At 30.5% G+C, this 22,021-nt stretch overlaps 1 protein-coding gene across 2 annotated transcripts in view; it reads right to left on the bottom strand.

The window, feature by feature from the left end:
* The window catches only part of LOC111029630 (serine/threonine-protein kinase NIM1-like), a 48,514-nt gene extending 34,598 nt beyond the window's left edge, over window positions 1-13,916 (bottom strand). The window contains exon 1 of one of the 2 annotated variants that reach the window (XM_022308720.1): window positions 13,558-13,916. The gene's annotated coding sequence lies outside the window, so the exon portion shown is untranslated. The remainder of the gene's footprint in view (window positions 1-13,557) is intronic. The other variant, XM_022308718.1, reaches the window with a different exon arrangement.
* Window positions 13,917-22,021: the final 8,105 nt, after the last annotated feature.

Below are 22,021 nucleotides of genomic sequence, written 5' to 3'. Positions count from 1 at the left end.
CGGAAATTAAGCCCCCCTAATCTATACCAATATATTATTTCGACTATACCCTCTGCGCGGCTTTGCATGCATTGTTGTAAAACAAATTGTATACAACCATCGTGTTCGTAATAATTAATGACATGATATTAACGGTCTAATTAAATACATAATATTTGAATGGTATAATAAATTCTCTGCCATGCAAAAATAATTTCAAAAGAACAACAATAGATCAACAATGCTACAAGTTTAAATTATAAAATATAATGGCGGTTACCTATTGTCAAATGATTTCGCGATTCATGGATGTACGTATCAGGAAAATCAATTTGATATTATAACAATTATTAACTCATAATACGATTTACGTAAAAATTGTAGTGCCATTCATAATTTCTAGAGGTACGTACACATACATGTGCATACACCACACTGTCGATTGTCCGAGACGATCAAGCATCTAGGTAATAAATATTTAATGTTATTTTCGTTTTACACTCAACTCGAAGTAACGGAAACCACTGTACAGTATGCAGGCCACTTTGTCGGTCCGTCGACCCACCAACCCTGCACCGTCAAAGGATGTTCGCGGGCATTCTGGAGCTCGGCGGACTGCGTGTGTACGGCGCATATATATAACACTAATAATTATTGTATATTGTTCGCACCGTTTTCTCTATACGTTATTATTTATATACGTACTCGCTGCACACACATTCGGTTATCTTGGTGCGGTTTCGTGTTTGTGATACTATATTGTTACATTAATGTTATTTAATAGTTGTAACTCGTATGACACGCGAAAATCGTTGTGCTCCGAAGGTCTGCGGACGGAAGAAAACTGCACACCACACCTCACGCCTCGCCGTGAAGGTGGGTGATGGTCAGAAGGTCGTGGTGATACACTTGTGCAGCCGTGCACATGTATGTGTGATCCTATCTATATATACCTGTCTACCGCACGAGACTGATTTAACAGCACTGTCCGGTGGTGGTTGCGGTAGGTATATGTAAATGGCTGCTGCGGGGATCGATATTTATGCGAGTGTGTGTGTGTGTGTGTGTGTGTGTGTGTGTGTGTGTGTGTGTGTGTGTGTGTGTGTGTGTGTGTGTGTGTATGTGTGTGTCGGGGGCCTCACAAACTTCGGGTTCCACGCGAGCGGGGTGCGCACGTCGAGGGGTTGTTATCGTCGTGTAGAAGACATTAACCTCTATACGTATAATATTGTATTAAGTAGCTCTATACATACATATTATTATAATAATATACACCCGTATTAAACCGCCTGCCAAAGGGAAACCGCAAGGTCGGGGGGAGGGGGGATGAGACGGGCTTAAAAGTTCGTATTTTATTATTATTAATGTACAAAAAAAAAATAAACTTTTAACGAGGCACTATATATACATATGAACTCGAGTACCATCACTAATGCGGTAAGATAACCGATCGGAATATCGCACTCGAGCGTATATATTATTATAATACCTCTAGGTTACCTCTAGTGCGATAGCAGCTATTGGTGTGCGAAAATCGACTGCCAGACTATGAACTTGTATATTATAGTTTTTAACCTGGTATACTCGTATATTATATGTCATATACCACTCGAGAGTCGAGAAATGTCGGTCGTCAGGAAGGGTGACCTACCTTTAAAGTATGAAATTCGTGAAATTAAATACCTACATAACTAGGGCCAACACTTGTATGCATTTGCATATTTTTATTGGTTGGTCAAAAAAATAGCTAGTTTATACCAAAATGTGTTTTATAACCTAACGATGCTGTATACAAAATTTTATTTCGCATATTTTTGCATATTATGGTATTTTTGCATTTTTAGGGCATATTTTATCATTTAGTATATTTTTGGAGCATATTTAAGATCTTAAAAACTCGGGAATTACAAAATATTAATTTGTTTCACTCATATATCTTATTATTGGTATTTCAGCTCATTTATGAAAAGTGGTAATCTAATCTTAATCACTAATTATTAGGGTCAACAATTATATGTCCGTATATCGGTAACAGTATCGCATAGAGATAAATATCATATTATATTTTATCGCACCTATTACAGTCGTCAGTCGGTCTTTATACTCGTGTGGTGCGTTATTAAATCGACCGTTTTAAAATGCCGAAAGTTAGAACTTCCATCACTAGTCGTATCAATAGTTACATCTCTGAATTTGGAGAAAATATATTTTCTTCGGATGGGAATATATTGTTTTGTAAAATATGTGAGGCAAAGGTTACATGTGAAAAACTATTTACAGTTTTACAACATCTTAAAACGTCTAAGCACTCACGTGGTATTCAACGACTCGGCGACCAACAACAAAAGACTCAACAACTTTTATCTACTACATCTAAAATTAATTCTTTCAATAAAGATTTGTGCAAAACGTTGTTAGCAGCCAATATACCATTAAATAAATTACAAAATACCTATTTTCGTTAATTTTAATTTTTTAATTTTAAATATTTTTTAATATCACACATTTTTGTGAATCATTATTCATTGGCAATAAATAATAATATTGTATTATTATAGTATAAATTGTATAATACATAAAAAAAATTAATCATTTAATCATTTTTTTACAATAACATTTTTTTTAGAGCATATTTTAAGGGCATATTTTGGTAATTTTTAGGGCATAACTGCATACATATTTTATAGATTTTTAGGGCATATAATTGTTGGCCCTATACATAACTATATACACAACTATAGAGCAGTACATAGACTATAGAAATATAACTATAAATTATAATACTTTAGACATTAAAGCATTTACGGTCAAATTACATTAATACTATGTCTATACAGAATTCCCCGATTGAGAATACTTAGTTCAGTATGGACATAAACTTTTTTTTTTCATATCAAAAAATTTGATCACATTCAGGAATAATCAAATATTTTATAAAATAGCGTAACATAATATTGTATTATTATACTATTATCGCCTTTATACCTACCTATGGAGCTATACTTACGCGACGACTATATACCTATACCTAAAAATATAATATTTTACTTCTTCGCTATATTATTTTTCCGGAAACGGAACGTGTGTTGTGCGACACGCGAATGATAAGGCCCTATATACTTATTATACACCATAATATAATATTTTGTACACACCATATATACAATAATACTTCGATATAACTCACGGTGTTTACTGTAGATATAATATATATATATATATATAGGTAGGAAGGTATAGTGCAGTAAAGTTTAATATCGTGTGTCTTTCGAATATAATGACATAACCTCTACACAGCACTTACCAAACAATGTAATAATACCTATGTTGTGTGCAGCTCGTTATATTCTACCACGGAACGTTATTCCCGGCGACGATCAAGCGTTAAATGTGTTTTACGATTGTCGGCGATGGGGCACGACAAGGCCCCTCGGGCTATTTTCGTTTTCGAAAAGAAAAAAACCACCCCTAGAATAATCATAATATCAATGAAATGTTATAATATAATGATATGCATTTTTACTATGCCCATATATAGTGTGTGCGTGCAGTGCCCGTGACCCAGAAGACAATAATATTATATAATAATAATGTAATACATATATAATACATATACAGCCATAATGCGTGCGCGGTCATCGAAACATTTTACGATAATCGCGTGCGTAATATTATATCGTCGCATATTAATAATATTCTGTGTTTGTCACTACTTTCTGAAGACTTATATATTTTTATGGACGACGAAATACTGGTAAAAAAATGTTGAACAATTTAATTATATACACTATTGTACAGTCCCGTGTTGATGCATTGTAAGACCTCTTTCACTGCAGTCTGCAGCTACTGCAGTGATTGGCTCTAGTGCATCGATTTTTCTTTCTTGTCGATAAACAGAATAAATCTGAAGAACCATTGCAATCTTTGTTATGGCTTACACTCAGATTTCTCTTCATTTTCGGACACAGAAAGACAACAAGTATATACTAATTCACAGACTCATTCCAAAATAACTGTTGAATACATAGAACCTCCCATGATTATTATTTACAATTATTCATATTTTTTTTAATCATAATTTATAATATGGTTTTTTTATTGACTAAAATAAACAATAATGCATGTTTTTATAAGCATTAAATATGTATGAAAAACATCGTGGAACTAACTCAACTTGCATATTATAAGTTTATTGTATTATTAAGATTATTAAGTAAATATAAACCGAAATATTTTACCTTTTTTATTTTAATTCTTGGCTTTCGATACTTTATACTTCGAAACAAACACTATTTGCTATAGGCTTTTTAGATTCCCCGAGGATGAATAATATACTATAAACAATACTGCAGCATCATAAAAACTTTTAAATGCCATTACTCTCAACCTTCCCACATACGCGAATGTGCATTATATTATATCCTGGTTCACTAATTTTTATTAGTACCTAGTTTTCAATTTTGTGTAAAATGTCGTCCAAACGATACGCATTAATATGTTATATGACTATATGAGTAATATGGAACATTATCATAATATGATCGTATCTGTGTTCCATACATTTTTATGAATAGACCTAAGTAACATATTAAAATATGCGATATTTGATACTTAACGACAAAAATCGTTTATTCATGTAGTCGCGTGAATGGAATACCTAAATAACAAAAAAAAAAGCGTTTTCATATAAAAAAAACAAAACTTCAATGCTCTATTTATCAATATTTTATATTTTAAAAGCGTAGGTAGGCAATTTTTTTTTTTCTAAATAAAATATGTTCTTTGTCATTTAAATGGCTATATATAAACGTGTATTGTATTATAATACTCTGTTACCAGGCACTGCAGCCTGCGGTGTCGATTTCAATTCTAATCGATAAAGTCGTAACGATTTCTGTACGTCACAGAATCGGCTATAGTAAATTCGATCCATCGATAACCTAATAACCTCATGAGATTCCTAAGAAAAATATTGTAATGAACACCGCTGGCTAGGGATTTTGGAATAAACACACATTATTACATGGCTCACGCAAACATTCTCGAGACTCATAAGTCATAACATAATATACCACGGTGTGACGATAACCCTACAATATTTTTTATATAGGCACTGATATATGATTCTCCCTTGGCAAACGTTTGAAACACAAAACAAAAAACAGTTCCGTTCATGTTTTAGAACGAGTTGAACTTAATAATAAGATAAAACAATAAAGATAACATGCTGTAGTATATTGTATATCTGCAATTTAATATGAACTTAAATAATAAAAGAAACTTTTCGAAATTGGAAAAAAATTCATTACCACCTCACTGGACCACACATTGTCATAAAATAAGGTTCACGTTTTTTTACGATTGAAAAAAAATGATGTATGCAAAAAGTGCATTTACCAACCCACTTTTTATAAATGCATTGCGTGATATAATTAATCATAACGTTAATACGCCATTAAACAATTAGAGGGAATATTTTATTTTTCTATGCATAACATTATATACATAGGTAGTTAGTGCTTAATATTATTCATGTTGTAAATTCTATTACGATATTAATTTAGATTTAACACGTATTGGTGTTTGTTAACATAATATATTTAATGGCCAGAAACGGTTTTTTTTTAAATTTTTATTCGAAATAAAAACAACGGACTCTTCTATAATATAATATAATACCATTCAAGGCTGTCATCGCCACACCAAGTATAACAAAATGGTTCGTGATTGTGATTATGTGTTTATGTATAAAGCCGTTTGAGCGTGTATAATACGTATATGTTTATACTTACACATTATTCTTATCAAATGAAATTTTTTTTTTTTGTTATTTGACATACAAAGTTTGTCTCATCAATGTCCCTCACTGTTTAAGTTTAATTGATTGTAATACAGTAATTTAAATAAATAAATGAAAATGGGTTTGACATAAAGGTCAATAAAGGATCGTCTTGAAACTATATTTGAGATTTGAGTTAATGTTTCCAATTTGTTTACAATCCGGTTTCGATGAATAAAGACAAGCATTCGCTTATGAGTATGACATAGAAAAGGTAAAGTTCAATATTATTTGCCTCTTTTTAATCCGCGCTGGTGTATTGGAATGTTAACAAAAATGTACACGCGGCGCAAGAGTTTATGAGCCGCAATAATGATCATTATTCATTAGTAATTGTACATTATACGATAGCAAATTTACAAGTAATCGATATTATTGGATCTAAAATATATATAAGAAAATCAATTCATACGTATCTATACATTTAGATTAAAACTGTGAGCTGTCGCCTTGATTTTTTTTATACTTATGTTTATTGAAAAATTATAGATGTACTTTGTAGAGCATAAATATATTTTGAGCTGCGTATTTTCTTTTTCGATAATATGATGATATATTATATAGTAAATAAAAAATTCAAATTTATGTATAGTACTGCATTTCATACAGTATCGGAATAGTCATTAAATTTCATCTCACTATATTCAGATACCAAAATATAATGTACCTAAATATCACTCCGTGTATGTAAATAATCTAAGTCCGACTATTTAATAATTAGTATGAGCTAATAACCTTGTAGTTGATGCTGAAACAATAAAAAATAAAAATTAATAATTAATACACGCAGGCTATTTTTACAGCACCTGCATTGTAAGTACTTATATTTTTATACTGAATTTTCGTGCCACACTCGTTTCCTTATTATCTCTAATGATTGAATATCGAATGCAGATTGGAAAGTCTTTTTTCTCTATATAGATTGAAAAACAATTTGTATTCGAAAACTATTTGTGATGTACCTATGTACTTTGTGTGTGTGTGTGTGTATTGTGTATGGTACCGCCGCATGGTTGCTGAAATGTTTTCATATTATTTGGCCCACCTGCAGCATCGTTTATTGCATGAAAAACGTATGAAAAAATATACGACACGCACACCGGTGTATTACCTCCACTGAGCCCTAGGTACGATTTTCCTTAATCCTTTGCATGACTAGTATGTCGCACTCAGTACTCTGCAGCGGAGACTTACATTCCAAAGACTTAAAAATTCAAATCGTCTCCTTTGATCTCCTGAACCCGACTTATGCCCACAAGTCTCCAAGTCATTTTTTTTAATATGCATCTACATGTAGTAAGCTTTCATAACAGTCTGTGTGCTGTGTGTGCTGTGACTGTGCATAGTGCTCAGTGTAAGTTGTGTAACCTGCAAGTCGGGGGAACCTTATTGCGATATTAGGTCTCCTGCAAGGAAGCCCTGTGAGGTTTGATTTTCTTATGGATAAGTTTTTCATGCCCAATTGGTTTGAGCACTAGTGCAGGAGTTTTTTTATCAATAAATGTAAACATTTGGTTTACAAATCTAAAATAAATTGTAATTATATATTTTGAGTTGTACTTTACTGTAGATATATCAGAATATGACTGTTAATACCTAATTGTATGTTTGCATTCGCTTATGGTGATGGTGACTACCGACTGCCATGTGTTATTTTAATAATAAATAGTAAAAAATAATAATTTGGACGGAGTCGAAAATGTCGAGTATATTTATTTTGTGTTGGTCAATTTTATAGTGTGTAAATAGTAGTGAATAATTAATTTTACAGTATAGTATTGTATACAATATACATTTGTATTGTATAAAAATTAAAACTGCCTTAAATTTTATCACTTTATCGTTGACATTTAGATTTTTAACTGAATATTAATTGTACATAGGCACTATAAAATATTAAACTAAAAGTTAATTTATGAGCATTTAACGCTTCTAGATGAACAGATTAATACAGCATAAATTTAGAAGGTATGAATGCATTTTCCTGATGGCTTCCATGCCACCCCCTCCCCCTTTATAAATATTTTAGACGCTCATTACAATACATTTTGAATTATTATGGAGAACTAACTTGGTTTCAAAATATAAAATTATAAATAGCCGGGTGGTTATTGTTTTCAAAAATTGCACACCCGTTATGCACAACCACTTGAACTACTTAGTTTTTCTGACCTTTAATGTTTTTAGTTTGTTTTTTTTTTTTGTTTTTTAATGTCAAATACCGAACCGTTTTATTATAGGTGTAATTAACATCTTGATATTTAAGAATTTTTTATGATTAATAAAAACATACTTGAACTAACTTAAAGAAGAATCGATTATTGCCTACCCCTTCATCGAGTCCGTACTTAGATGTAACCTTCATTATTTCATTTGAATTGAACACAATCAGGACCCGAAGATAACTGCAGTGGGCAGGACATGTGTAAAGAAGGGAGGCCAACTTTTACGTATGACTATGGAGAAGAATCTTGTGGTAGGAAAAAGGTCATCCCTGGGAGACGTCTTTTGAGATGGAATTATATAATTAAAAACGGTGTTGAGTTCCTGAATGGAAGACCTGACTGGAAACACGAGTAGCTGATAAGGAAAATCGGTCTTAATTAATGGTCTTAATATGGCTGATGTACACTAAGAAGAAGTTTCGTGTGTAATATGTATAGACCTTTTAAGGTACTCAATAATTAATTATAATTAATAAATAATATATTTCTCCTGAGAATTAGAAATAGACGGTGATATGAACTTATTCTTGAACAATATTAATTACAAATATATAATAACATAATACAGATAGATGATTAGACAATTCATAGTACCTGAAATGAACTATCACCTGTTACAGATTGATTCCAATTTTTGGGTATTATTACAAATGTATCAAACACGTTTAAACTAAATAGTAAATAGGTAGGCATTTATTTTGGTAACCTAACCAAACTAATCAATAGATAATAATTTACTATAGCAATACAAAGTGTATACAAATTTTTTTAGTTAAATCATCACAACATTATTTTCAAAACAAATTTTTACAAAAATCTTACAGCACTGCTTACTTTTTGATTTTTTGTTCTGTTTTATTTGATTACATTTTAAGTTTTTTTATGTCAGTACTATTAAAGGCATTATATTGCTTTTATAAAATTTCTTTATGGGGTTATAAATGAAAAGTATCAAATAACACTGCAAATGTTAATACATTAACTATACACTAAAACCAAATAACACTGCCACAGGTTCTTAGGGCCAGGGATTTCAATCTCCCAAAACGTCAATAATGAACAGTGGTCGATCCACTTAATGGGCAGTAGGGTTATATTATTTTTATTTTAGAAGGAAATGGATAACAGAATTATACAAGCTTTCTTTTTCTACCAACTATTAATTACCGATTTTTATCGCTTTGTATATCAAGTATATAATATATATATAAGTAAATGTTTGCTATATATTTTATGGTGTTTAAGTTTTTATTTACGTCTATCGTAATAACAATATATTATATTCATGTTTGAAAGAAAAAAGGTATACCTATACCAAGAAATCATCTACCTATTAATACTGTATATAAATCCAAAGCATTTTTAGGTCAAACGAAACAATTATAATGACCTTTAAGAGTGGCCAGCTGTCTATACTTATTTTATGTATCACATTATCATGTATACTGCAGTATATATATAAAGGTATGTAGAGAATTTTAAATAACGAAATGTATATATTATGAATTATGAACTCGATACTGCAGCTATCGTTATTTTATACATAATACCTTCATAAAAAAAAGCTAAAACTATTTTCCTCCAAACACACACATAGTTTGGGATGAACAAAATTATTTTTTAAATGTTTTATAATTGTATTTAATCTTAGATATGTTAATTAATAGTTAAGCATCATAAATTAATATTTCTACATTATAATGTATACACATTATTTTTCGACCATGTACTGTGAAACATTTATAATATTATAATAATTACTATTTACAGCAAAATAATAATAAGTAATAACAATATACTTACTACTGTCTACTACTAGAACTCTAAGTAAAATAACAATCTATACACACACACACAGTCAGTCATACCTATATAATAATCGTATAATATTATTCGCGTGTGCGTGTCGTCGTCGGTAATGTGAAATGTGCAGACATGACGTGTCGATATAATTGGTTGTGTGTATATGAGCATTAAGCACTATACGTATATAGTGCGTTGAAAATTGAAATGTCGATGGTCAGATTGTCATGAGTAAAGGATTATATGAAAAAATTATATCGACGTGTTAATCGCCATACACGATTACAAATTTCAAAATGAAATATTTAAAAAAAAATCTGAGGCCGCACGCGTCACACACAAATCCTTCGTGGCAAAATACACTATCGTGGGCCATAATCATTGTGATATTATAATAATTTCGGTATAGTCTTGTCAGCCTGCCAAATCTATTTCTCCGCATAAAATACCGCGACCAAGTGGTACGGAATCGTCATAATATATTACATTATTATGAATCTCTGTTCGTTTGTATACGCGTAGAGTAGGTAGTGTTATCGACCGAAAAAATGCAATTAAAAAAATCACCTAATGACATTATATTATGATGTAATATTATTATTTACTTACGATTTACCTACGATAAATTGCACAACTCATAAACCTATGATGGTTATATACGCTCGATTTACGTTAAATATCGACCGTAATTTTATTACTGTTGTTCAAAATGCCCAGCACTATAATATTATTGTTACGAATTATTATATACCCATAATGTCTAACATTCGAATAATTTAAGTATATTTTTTTTTTTTACTGACAATATCAATTTTTAATTTCGTACAAAAGAATTTGTTACCTACCTACCATATTATTGTTTAAATAATTAATTTAAATAAATTTTTTTTAAATCGATGTATCGCATTTACATTTTATACCACTTTTGCTCATACATAATATATGACAGAAGTATATTATGTATCTACTGCCCAATTCGCACAGTACTTTTAAAATCATTTTATAATAGCGTATCGAAGTGAAATGATTTGTCTGTTGTCAAACTGATTTATCGTAATAGAAATAATATAGTGCACACAATTCTGCAGCGTGATGGGTGTCCAATTCGTAATACTTTCTACTTCAATAATTTATTGTGAGTACAAATTCTAAAACTCAAAAATTGGTTTTCTAGCCAATTAAGTTCTGTTTAAAATTTAACCACTGAGGTCGGTACCTCGTAAATCGTGCATCTTAATAGGACGTACTAATACTAATTATACAGAGTGTGTTGAGTTGTTTCATACAAACAAAATGGTCTCATGTCAGTGAATGGAAACAAAATATGAAAAGCGATTTCGAGATTTGCAGGGGCATATTTATACTGTATTTTATTCTCAATTTTTACACATATATTTAAGAATATATCATTTTTAGTTTTTAATTCCTTTATAATAAGTCCTCACGTTTTAGTTTACTCAAAAATAAGTTTCCTGACACTTCAAGTTTCGTGGTTGTAACTCTTAAGACCCCGGAGTCGCAAAATACTTAATACGATTTCGATATCACTCTCTGATCTGAGATCATTCTATTGAAGTTATTATGGAACAACCTGAAGCACCCTGTATAAACAAAAATATTATTTTAATCTGTTAACTTGATTAATGAATACTAATCAATAATAATTACAGTAATTTCTTAAATGTATATGATTATAAATTTACATAATATTATAGGTACAATTATTCAAAACAAAAACAAAATAGGTACTCGTAGTTTGGTTTGTTTAGTTAACATGTTTGAAGCTTATACAGTATAAAGTAAATATAAACAAACCAATTCATGAATTTAAATTAGGTGTCTACAATTGAAGAGTTTTGTATTTTGTCATTGAATGTTGAATTATTGTAGTTTTCAAAATTTAAATACCTACATAATGATTGTGTTTCACGAATTTATAATTTAATGCACATACTATTTGTAATTCATTCACTGCTATTTGTAATTCATTCATTGAAATAAACAAAGATCAGATGTATTTCAGCTTCTAAATCAATGCGATCATGAGATTCAAACCAAAACGCGACGAAACGATGTTAGTATAAGTAATATGATATAATAACTGCACTCTGACCTTAGGCTTCAAATCGTCAATAATAAGTCAGACTTTCGTAATTATATTTTCTATTGACTATGTACAATAGTAGAGACTAGAGGTAAGTCGTAGTTAGTCAGTCGTGTGTACCTATATATATTATGGGTAAAAACAAAAACCAGCGATCTGGTCCAAATAGATTTATGTAAAATATGCACAATACGTAATACAACATATAAACATCGAGAGGGAGCAAACATCCCTCGGCAACGCGAGGCCAACGACATTTTATAGTACTTTACCGACGAAAATCATTCCCTCGCTCATCACACCCCCAATCAGTGGCGTGTATCACAAACAAAATAGGTGTTGCTCAAATAACTTTAGGTGACCTACCCCTCATTATACTGTTATACCGTCCTATATAATATCCTATTTTTCTTCTATCAATCTAACCCACACATATTTAAGGTGTTGCCTGAGCAACACTTGGACCCAATGTAACACACGCCACTGCCCCTAATTGTAGTGCGGAAATATAAAATGCACAAAGCAAATAGGTTTAGCTATTATAGATTGCTAAGATTTGTTTTATTCAATTTAATAATTATTTTACCTACCTTTATATTATAATGCAATGTCAAATGATTATAAAAAAATAAAAAAAATAAAAAAAAATATCTCAAAAAGTATCAAAATATAATAATACAATTTCATCATTTAAAGTCAATGCTAATATTATAACCACTACGTTTGTGGCAATGATTTTGAATATCACATAATTTATATAGGTAATATTATACATTTTTTATTTTTATTGGTTTGGATCAATTCAAAAGAAAACATCGTTCATAATAATTATTATGGCACACACACTTTATCGATGATTATATTTTATAGATACGCCGTGATATTAATATTACGCTTTTTTTTTTAAATAAATTGTAAATTTGAAACACAGGTAGAAACGACAATATTATAGACATAATATAGTGAATATTTCATAATATTATCCTACACATTATATACGCAGTATCACTAAGAATATTATATAATATCATGATTAAATGATTATCATTGTATGGTCGTACACAATGACAAATGCAGTTATGCGTGTAATTAACTTCAGATAGTTATTCAAATGCATCAAAGTATCAATACTGCAGTTTAAGTAGATGGGGGTACCTATAAAGCAATAACTATGTACACCCAAGGGCATCCAGAGGTAATCATTTCAAAGGCACTACTAAATAAATTTGAATAATTTAAACCATAACTTCCTACCAAAGTTGCCGAACTTCTTCGACAATGACAAAATACGTAAGTAAACGATATTTAAATGTATTGAATTTTTGAGCCTTAAGACAAGAATATCCTTATATCACCGAGTCCCCGCAAACCCCCCCCCCCCCCGAAAAAAAAAATTTAGTAAAATAATAATATTTGTACGATGGAGCCCTTTTTTTATCGTTTGACGAAATGACTCATTGACGGATTTTTCACATGTTGGGCCCATTTTTAAAATTTCCCAATAAGCCAAAAAATGGCCTATCTGCCCTCGGCTCTATGGATTACAGGCACTATAGACACGAGTGGAAGATAAATTAACAATAATCAATAACTGCAATGCAACTTACGAAATATAACGCCCTCCGTTGTCACGGTCCGTTTTTCTGATAGTGGCGGTCGGTTACGATCGTCGAGAATTTTGTCTGGTGCTATATACTACGCATACATCTACGAGCAAGTGATGTAGATAATAATATTGTATTATTATAATACCGAAAATTCGGCGTGTTGCAGACTTCAGTCTTGTGTGGGTCTCGAACGACGGGCAAACAAAAACAATATCGTCTTAAAATCATACGAAAAAAATAAACACGTGATCGAAACGATTATGCTCGCCCTCGGAACGTATTATTATTATTATTATTATTATTATTTCAATAATATGTTTTATCGTCGTGACAAAAAATAATAATATTAATATTAAAAGCTCACTACGCGTATAAACGGCGGTGGCGGCGGCGGCGAAAAACAAACAGTATTAAATATTGTATACAATAATGATACAATAACAATAATAAAAATGATAATAATTATATTATATAAAAATATAATACGCGCGAGGACGGGCGACGCGTTGACGGCCGTGTTCTCGGACCGACGGCGGTCAAACGTTTAAAAAACGAAAAACCTCCACGCGCCGCCACTGCCGCCGAGCGCGCCGCCGATGCACGCTACAGGAAACGTCGGGCGGCGCGGCGGCGGCTCGTTCTGGCGGGGAAAAGAGTAAAAAAAAAAACGGTTCACGGGCGGCGGAAGTTTTGCAGCGATTGGTCTCGTACATAATCATTCGCTGCATGTACCCATATACCTAGGTTATGTTAACTGCGGTTCTTATGATATTGATAAGTCTTTATGGGCTTATTTTTTTTTCATTCTGTCATCGGAACGATATAATCGTAGTCCGCTGCTCGCATATATATATATATATCCGTATAATAATATAACCATACCTGGCGTTGACGTCGTCGAACGGGTTTCCACCACCACGCTGTTGGGATTTTCGCAGACGGAAAATACACAGTATCCTGGCAGCAGACCGTTCTCCCGGATTGATCATTGTTCTTTAGAAAAAAAAATAATATATAATATATTTCACAAGCTGCTTCACACATCCTGCAAACAATACTAGACTAATACTGAGTGATAACAGCGTGGCGTATACCTGTACATTTTTGCTCAACAGCGACGCCATAGAATTTGTCGAAATTCCTTCACTATTTTATGGGTTTATAAAAGGAATTTCGGGAAAATTCAAGTTGTTGGGTTACAATGCTCGATATTTTGAAAATTTACTTGAAAATCTGAAATATTGTTATCGCAGTCGTTTAGTTACTCCGGAGATCATAAAATATTCGAAACATATAATTATTGCGTTTCTATTTAAGTGATAAAAAAAAGTCTATTTTGAAAATAATGTAATTACGCTTGGTTATGCCGTGACAGACACCATAAATAAAGGAGTAAAATAAATAATTAAAAAATATTATACTCGTAGTAAATAATTATTATATTATAATAATATGGTATAATTAATATACACGAAACGGGTGCACTATGTCAACACGTAATTGACTGTACCACGAATTCGGTGGTAATATATTCGGCGACACATAAATGACTTAGATATTTCAGAAGGACAATGTAACGGTATCAGATTGATTATAATTATAAATAAGTTGTATTGTTTAGTTTGTTTAGTTGAGTTGTAATAGTTTATAATGCAATAATATTATATTAAAGCTAATAAAGTAAATGAAGAAAATTTCTAAAAATAGGTGAACATCCCGAAAATCGGTTAAGACCCTGACAAAGGTAACCTTGAAAGACATCAATTTCCGTTAGACTAGCATTTTCTATACGACAGCTCACAAACTTCAGGGTCAAATATTTGAGTATGTTGGTGTAGACTTATGACGACTAGTTTTTATGCACCGAATGAATCGTTGCGTACGTCGGTTTTTCGCAAACAAAATGATAAAGTCGTACTAAAGTGATTTCAGTATTTTCCCACCGGAAAATCCTCAGTTAGGAAAAAAACTTTAAACAAAATACAAACTATTATAATTATAATGAACAAAATAATCAGCAACAAATAGATTTCGATGATGAAACTATCTTTTTTTGAACACTCCAGACCACTTGAATGATTTCAACCTGATTTAAATTGGTCTGAAATTCCAGGTATCATTAAAACGAACGCAAATTTAATATTTTTATAAAACGAACTTATTTTATAAGAAAAATTAAGAAAAAGTTAAATAGATATGCAAATTTTGAAAAATTTAACCCAAACCGCACCCAGTCAATGGTCACATGGTTACATCGTTATTTATTAATTATTACAAACAAATATTACGTTTCACGTTCTACACATATGTATATTAATATATATATACCTACATAATATATAAATATATTTTAATTATAGATATGGATGATGGAGACAATTTTAATTTCGATATAGCTCATATTTCATGAGCCGACACTCAATACATTTATTTATTATTAACTCTTATAATTAATCCATTAACAATTGTTTGTATCTTGTCATAGTAACATACGTAGATATACGTCATAAAATTGTAATTACGTCTTTATGTTATTCAATATTTAATTTTACAGTATAAATATACTATACAATTCATGGTGAAAATATATAAGCCTCAATTATATTGTACTCGTCACAATCGTCACCACGAAGATATACTTGGATTGAGTATATTGGGGGATCACACAAAAGTATTCTTCTCCCTATTATCTGTACCAACCTAAATTCTAGTATACTATAATATAGTGATTTATCTTATTAACGAATTTACGAGCATTTCATAAACGATAAGTACAAAAGGAAACGGCTCTAAAAGTTTTGATATAGTTTTATGGCTAAGTCTAATTGAAATAATATATTAAAATAATTTGCTGAATAATTGAACTTGGCTTGGCGACTTCAAATTGTCTGATCCTCTATATAATACGCGCTATGTGATAATTCAAATACACGAGATTCATTCAGTCCTGCAAATAAACATATTTGCGATACGATTTCGCATCCCATATAATATAAACGGTAGGGTAGTATAGACCCATTAAAATATAACATGATATTTGAGCATATTGTATGTCGTTAATAGGTGTGACAAAAATAGATAAGTACTATCACAGTTGTAATAGTTTTTTTCAGTGTGCGTATCTCCTTCACCCCCAACCCATTTCGTAGTTCTCCACACTTCTGATTAGTTGATTTGTGTCCATGTTATATAATGTACAGTTTACGTATATGATTGACATTTAACAGCCATTAAGAATAGTGGAGAACTATTACGATATAGCCATATAGGTGAAGCTGAAAGATCAGGGATCAAAATACTGTTATGGTTATACCTATTTTGTCATGGAACAAACCATTTCAAAGGGAGTATAGGGACATATTTAGAACGTGATGTGGATACAAAAACGATTGTCGTCAGATTATACTTATGTTTACGACATCAATCTCTATAAACATTTACAAAATACTTGTGAGACATCGAGCCTTATAATGTGACCTTCAACAGTGATTTGTGTATATAATCAAAGGCCAATGTACCACACGAAGGCGCATGCCGCCAAAAGCGAGACCAAAAGCGAGCAAAAAAAAAAAAAAACTAAAATGTTATCTTTTGAATTTTTTGCGTGACAAAACTTTTACTGGCCGTAAGCCAATCAAATACAAATAAAATTATAAAACTAAAAACGAAGAACTCAAAAATGAAACTATACTTACATAAAATATTCATATTTGCCGATCGTATATCGCGTTCGGATAATATGGGTATATAATGTAAAAGGAAGGTTAAAATATGGATAGGTACCCAACCCATTTAATCACTGTAATTATTGTATGTTTCCAATTATTTAGCTTAAAAAAATTAATTCTGGGTATTTACTATATGATACGTATAAAACGTCGAAAATATATTGAAAGAAGTCACATCAAATATACATTTGTACCACACGTCAACGACCTGACAGCCAGAACTTTTTGCGTGTATGTGTTTATACTCACATTAACCTATCAAACTATCTACAGTCAAAATAACAACCACAGACTCCTTCGCATCGTTAGTCTTATTTATCTTTCCAATTTCTAATTTGAAGTGCTCAAAATGAAGATATATGCAATAGATGAACACGAATGATACACTTCTGATGATAAGTTCGTGGTCAGCGAAGCGAAATCATACCAATTATATAGGTTGTAAAAGGAGAAAAATAAGAGAACACAAATGAGATTTCCGTTACCAAAAAAGATCGGTTGAGGGTTATACATAGAGCAATCAAATAAAATAACAATAGTAATTATTTAAAATAATTGAAAGTCAATTCTAACAAATATATAAGTAGAAAAAATCGTTTCCGAGTCGATACATTTAAGAAATATTAAATGTTTATACAATAAAATTAATATTTTCCTATCATGAATATTATGTAGGATAGTATACGTTCTATATACCTAGTTGAATAGTCGACGAAATTAATTTGGTTAACCGGAAGTGGTTGATGGTGGACATTTTGAGTCTGTAGTTATTTTTGTCATTCACGTGGAAAAGGACACAGCGTGGACGAATGTTCCACAAAACGCAGTAGAGGAAACAATAAGGTGGATCGAGAACTTTTGATTCTAAAAAGGTTTACAAGGTCTTGTAAGTCTACTAGAATTCCAGACTAATACACCACGTCACCACTGTATACTTGTAAAATGTATCATAAATCAAACAACGAATAAATTATGAGATAAATGGTTGTTGTTTATTCTATAATTTGAACATAAATCATAAACTTTATTTCAACGTTTCATATTATACATTTTGCATATATGTAGGTAGTATACCTAAGAAATTAGAATAAATATAATAAGTACATAATATTGTTGTATTAATAAGACAGAAAATGTAACATTTATTTGAACTGAATAGAACTGAATAATTAAACATTATGTTGTTTCAAAATACAGATTGTAATATTAGGTATATTAAGTAACATTATTTTTTTTCGACAAAAATTTTTAATAGGATAATTAAAATATATGTTTATGTAACAATAATTTAACTTGATTATTTGTACTGACCACAATGAAAATATTTTTAAAAAAACCTTGATATTACACAGTCAAATTTTAAGTAAAATGAATCTTTGATGTCAAGACCTTGTACGTTGAATTCAGAAGTCATTATTAACTTTCAAGTAATAATCAGACGAATAAAATCAAGTTCCAATATATTTAACATATTATATAACTGCTCATTAGTGAATCACTACATTAATAAAAATGCTCGAACGAGTTCTGTAATGCTCAAAAGTGATGTGTAATACTGTTGTGTTTGATAGCTACAAGTATATATTTATTAGGTACAATATAACTATATAATATTACTTATTATTTTATTAGTTATTTGGCTTTAGCTAGGTATTACGCCATGCTGTATGCACTAACGTCTGTCACTCGAACACAAATAATTCAAGTTTGAAACGTGATTTCAAACAAATAAAAATAAATGTGTGAAATGGTCAAGGTCACGTTTGTTTTTAAAACAAGTTTTTTTTAAACATATTACAAATATTGTAAGAAAAGCGTTCTCGCGGTACACTAAAATCAATGTAAGCAACAATAATACGCGCTCAACACGAATATTATTTATGATGGGCTGATCGCCAACAATTGGCATACAACTTAAGTATAATTATTAACCGAGGATAAAACAAAACAACCGATTTATCTGGCAGAATAATCGAATGCATCTAGGACTTTTAATACTTGTTTCAGGAACTTTTGTATACGTTCAAGGACGTGAGCATTGCTAGCGCATATAATATAGAATATAAATGGTACATAATATTTAGAGACATAAGCTCCTGACAGACTAGAAAAAAACAAGAACGGTAATAAGGAAAAGAAAATTTTAAAAAAATTTACTTTACCTATGTTACACATAGTTAGGTGCGTATTTTAAACTTGGTCAAGATTTACTTTTTTGTATAGACTCATAGATTTACTACGATAATTTGTTGCAATTGTTTTATTTAATCTGTTCAAGTGTTGCGTGTCGATGACCGACGTGTGAGTAATTGGTTACTTATTAGTACATTTATACAAAATATAAAATGTATGCTATACAAGTATACGACTTAATATATAATACAGACTTATAGTTTTAAATGAATATACTTACTATTGGCCATACTTACCCCTACAATATTGCGGTTTCAGAATAACATCATTACCAACAGTAACGCGAGGGCGGAAATTAGTGAGTCCTACATCGCACACAAACCCTTCACAGTATTTTTTTTTATATCCTGAAACTAATAATACAGATATATAGTATGAGATTTAGTACAAAGTTCTCATTAAAAAATTGGAACTATATCTTTTTTTACGTTTTTGGCACTAATAGCACTATTATGATGCTCCAAACAAAAATAAAACGAAAACATGTGACACATAATTGTACATTAGTCTGGTAATTATGCACATAAGATTTAAGTTAACATAAATTGCCATCAAAAGATTTAAGTCGTGTATTGTATAGTTCCAGATGGGACTGGATCGAGACTCAAGAGGTCATTATTTTCATTATTTTTTTTTATATATACATCAGCGACAGGGTTATAGCTTACTTTAGGTTAAACATAGTATTAAGTAATACATTTTAATTTTTGAATAAGTGATAATATTACTGCAACGTTTATAATTAATTTTTCTAAATCAAAAAACGGCTGCAAGACATATTATTATCAAACTATCAAAAGTTCCTATTTTATACTAAGCTTTATAAATCTTGTGCTTCTTTAATCTTCAATTCCAGAGTCGTATCAAGTCAAAACTCAAAACGTCAATATATATTAATACATTATACTAGGTATGATGTAAAGCTAGAATAATTATAACATACAATGTATAAGATTAATTAATGACTATACTAAAACGACAACTTGGGTTGTCACCTTGAGCACAGGGTTTAGTATAACAAAATAATATCTGTGTTCACTCTATTGAAATTATTACTTGATTTTTGAGTTTTATAAACAGTTATGTAACTTCAGCACTTTTTTATTTCATTGATTTATTTTATTCGGAAACAAGTTTTGTTTCCAAATTCATAGTGAGTACGTAGAGTAATACTTAATAATGGTTTTGAAAAAATCGATATTATTGTAATTCATAATATTTTATATTATTATGTATTCAATATGCTGGAAGTGAGAAGTTCCGTTCGGTTAAATAATATGAAGAGACAATGTTGACAATATACCGACATACAAGATTCAGCCGTTGGTAACAATCCAAAACAATTTTATTCTTAAACACGGAATCGTGTTAATTTGATCATTAAATATATTAAACTTTGACTCTAGTTTATTTTGATTGTCGCACAATTACACAACTGTGCCATAAATGATAAATCGTAAAATTGTTGACAAAAATTCAACGAAATGTCATCTATCTTGTTTAAGTCAAAGTACCTACCTAATTATAAAATGCAATATTATTTTATTTCAATGATTTAATTTGTGTCATCAATACGAAAATAAACTAAGCACAGTAATAAATAATAATACACTTGACGTTTGTTTTCAGGAGTATTAAATAGGCAACTTTTTAAGCTTAACTCGTGACTTTACGTCGCGTACAACCATGCGTAGGATACGATTATTAAATAATTTGTCTTGTGTTTTAATAATATAATATCAATTATTATAATATACTATTTAGAGCTATTTTTATTATTAGAACGTATCTATTCTATGCTTCAGGTTTCTATCGCTATGTATATTTACAGTTATAGTAAGCTAATATGCCATATTAAACTGTATTAATGTTTGATGCGAACGTTGCAAACCACGCACCAGAGATCAGTTTAAGTCACTAAGTAACGAGTGATTCACTAAATTCGACACTAAATGTACCTCCTGAGCACACTCCGAGACAAGATAAGTATGACTAAAAATCGATGTATTCTGTTTGTACGGTAAAATACACAACTATTTATTTAAAATAAAATCCATTTTAACGCAAAACTTCCAGAACATCTATTAGTATCTCTCAGCCGTCATCGATTTCATCATAAAAGCAAATCTACAAAACAAATTGTAAATTATAAAAATGTTTTAACATAATATCGTTCTAAATAATATAGTAAACTAGCTAATATTCATATTTCTCAATCATTAGAATTAAGTATACTTTGTAAGATAACTTGTTCACCAATGGCCAATGTCGCCGCGAGTATTTTTATTAATAAAAAAAAATCCATATTAGATTCGGCAGTTCTTAGTAACCAAACATTACTTAATGAAGTTTAAATAGTCAATTTTGAGTATTTATTGTATTTTGTTATTATATTATTCAGATATGTAACAATCGACAAGTTTAAGAATACAATATCTTTTATACAGTCGTATACTTATATTGTTTTAATAACTGAAGCGTTCGTAATAATTTTTAACAATAAACTGTTTTAGCATTATTGTGATGTTGATTTATTATCACAA

Source organism: Myzus persicae, unplaced genomic scaffold (genome assembly GCF_001856785.1).
Source record: "Myzus persicae strain clone G006 unplaced genomic scaffold, MPER_G0061.0, whole genome shotgun sequence".
Classification (NCBI taxonomy): Eukaryota; Metazoa; Arthropoda; class Insecta; order Hemiptera; family Aphididae; genus Myzus; species Myzus persicae.
Note: the sequence above shows the minus strand (reverse complement) of the source record. Positions and strands in the feature narration are given on the sequence as shown.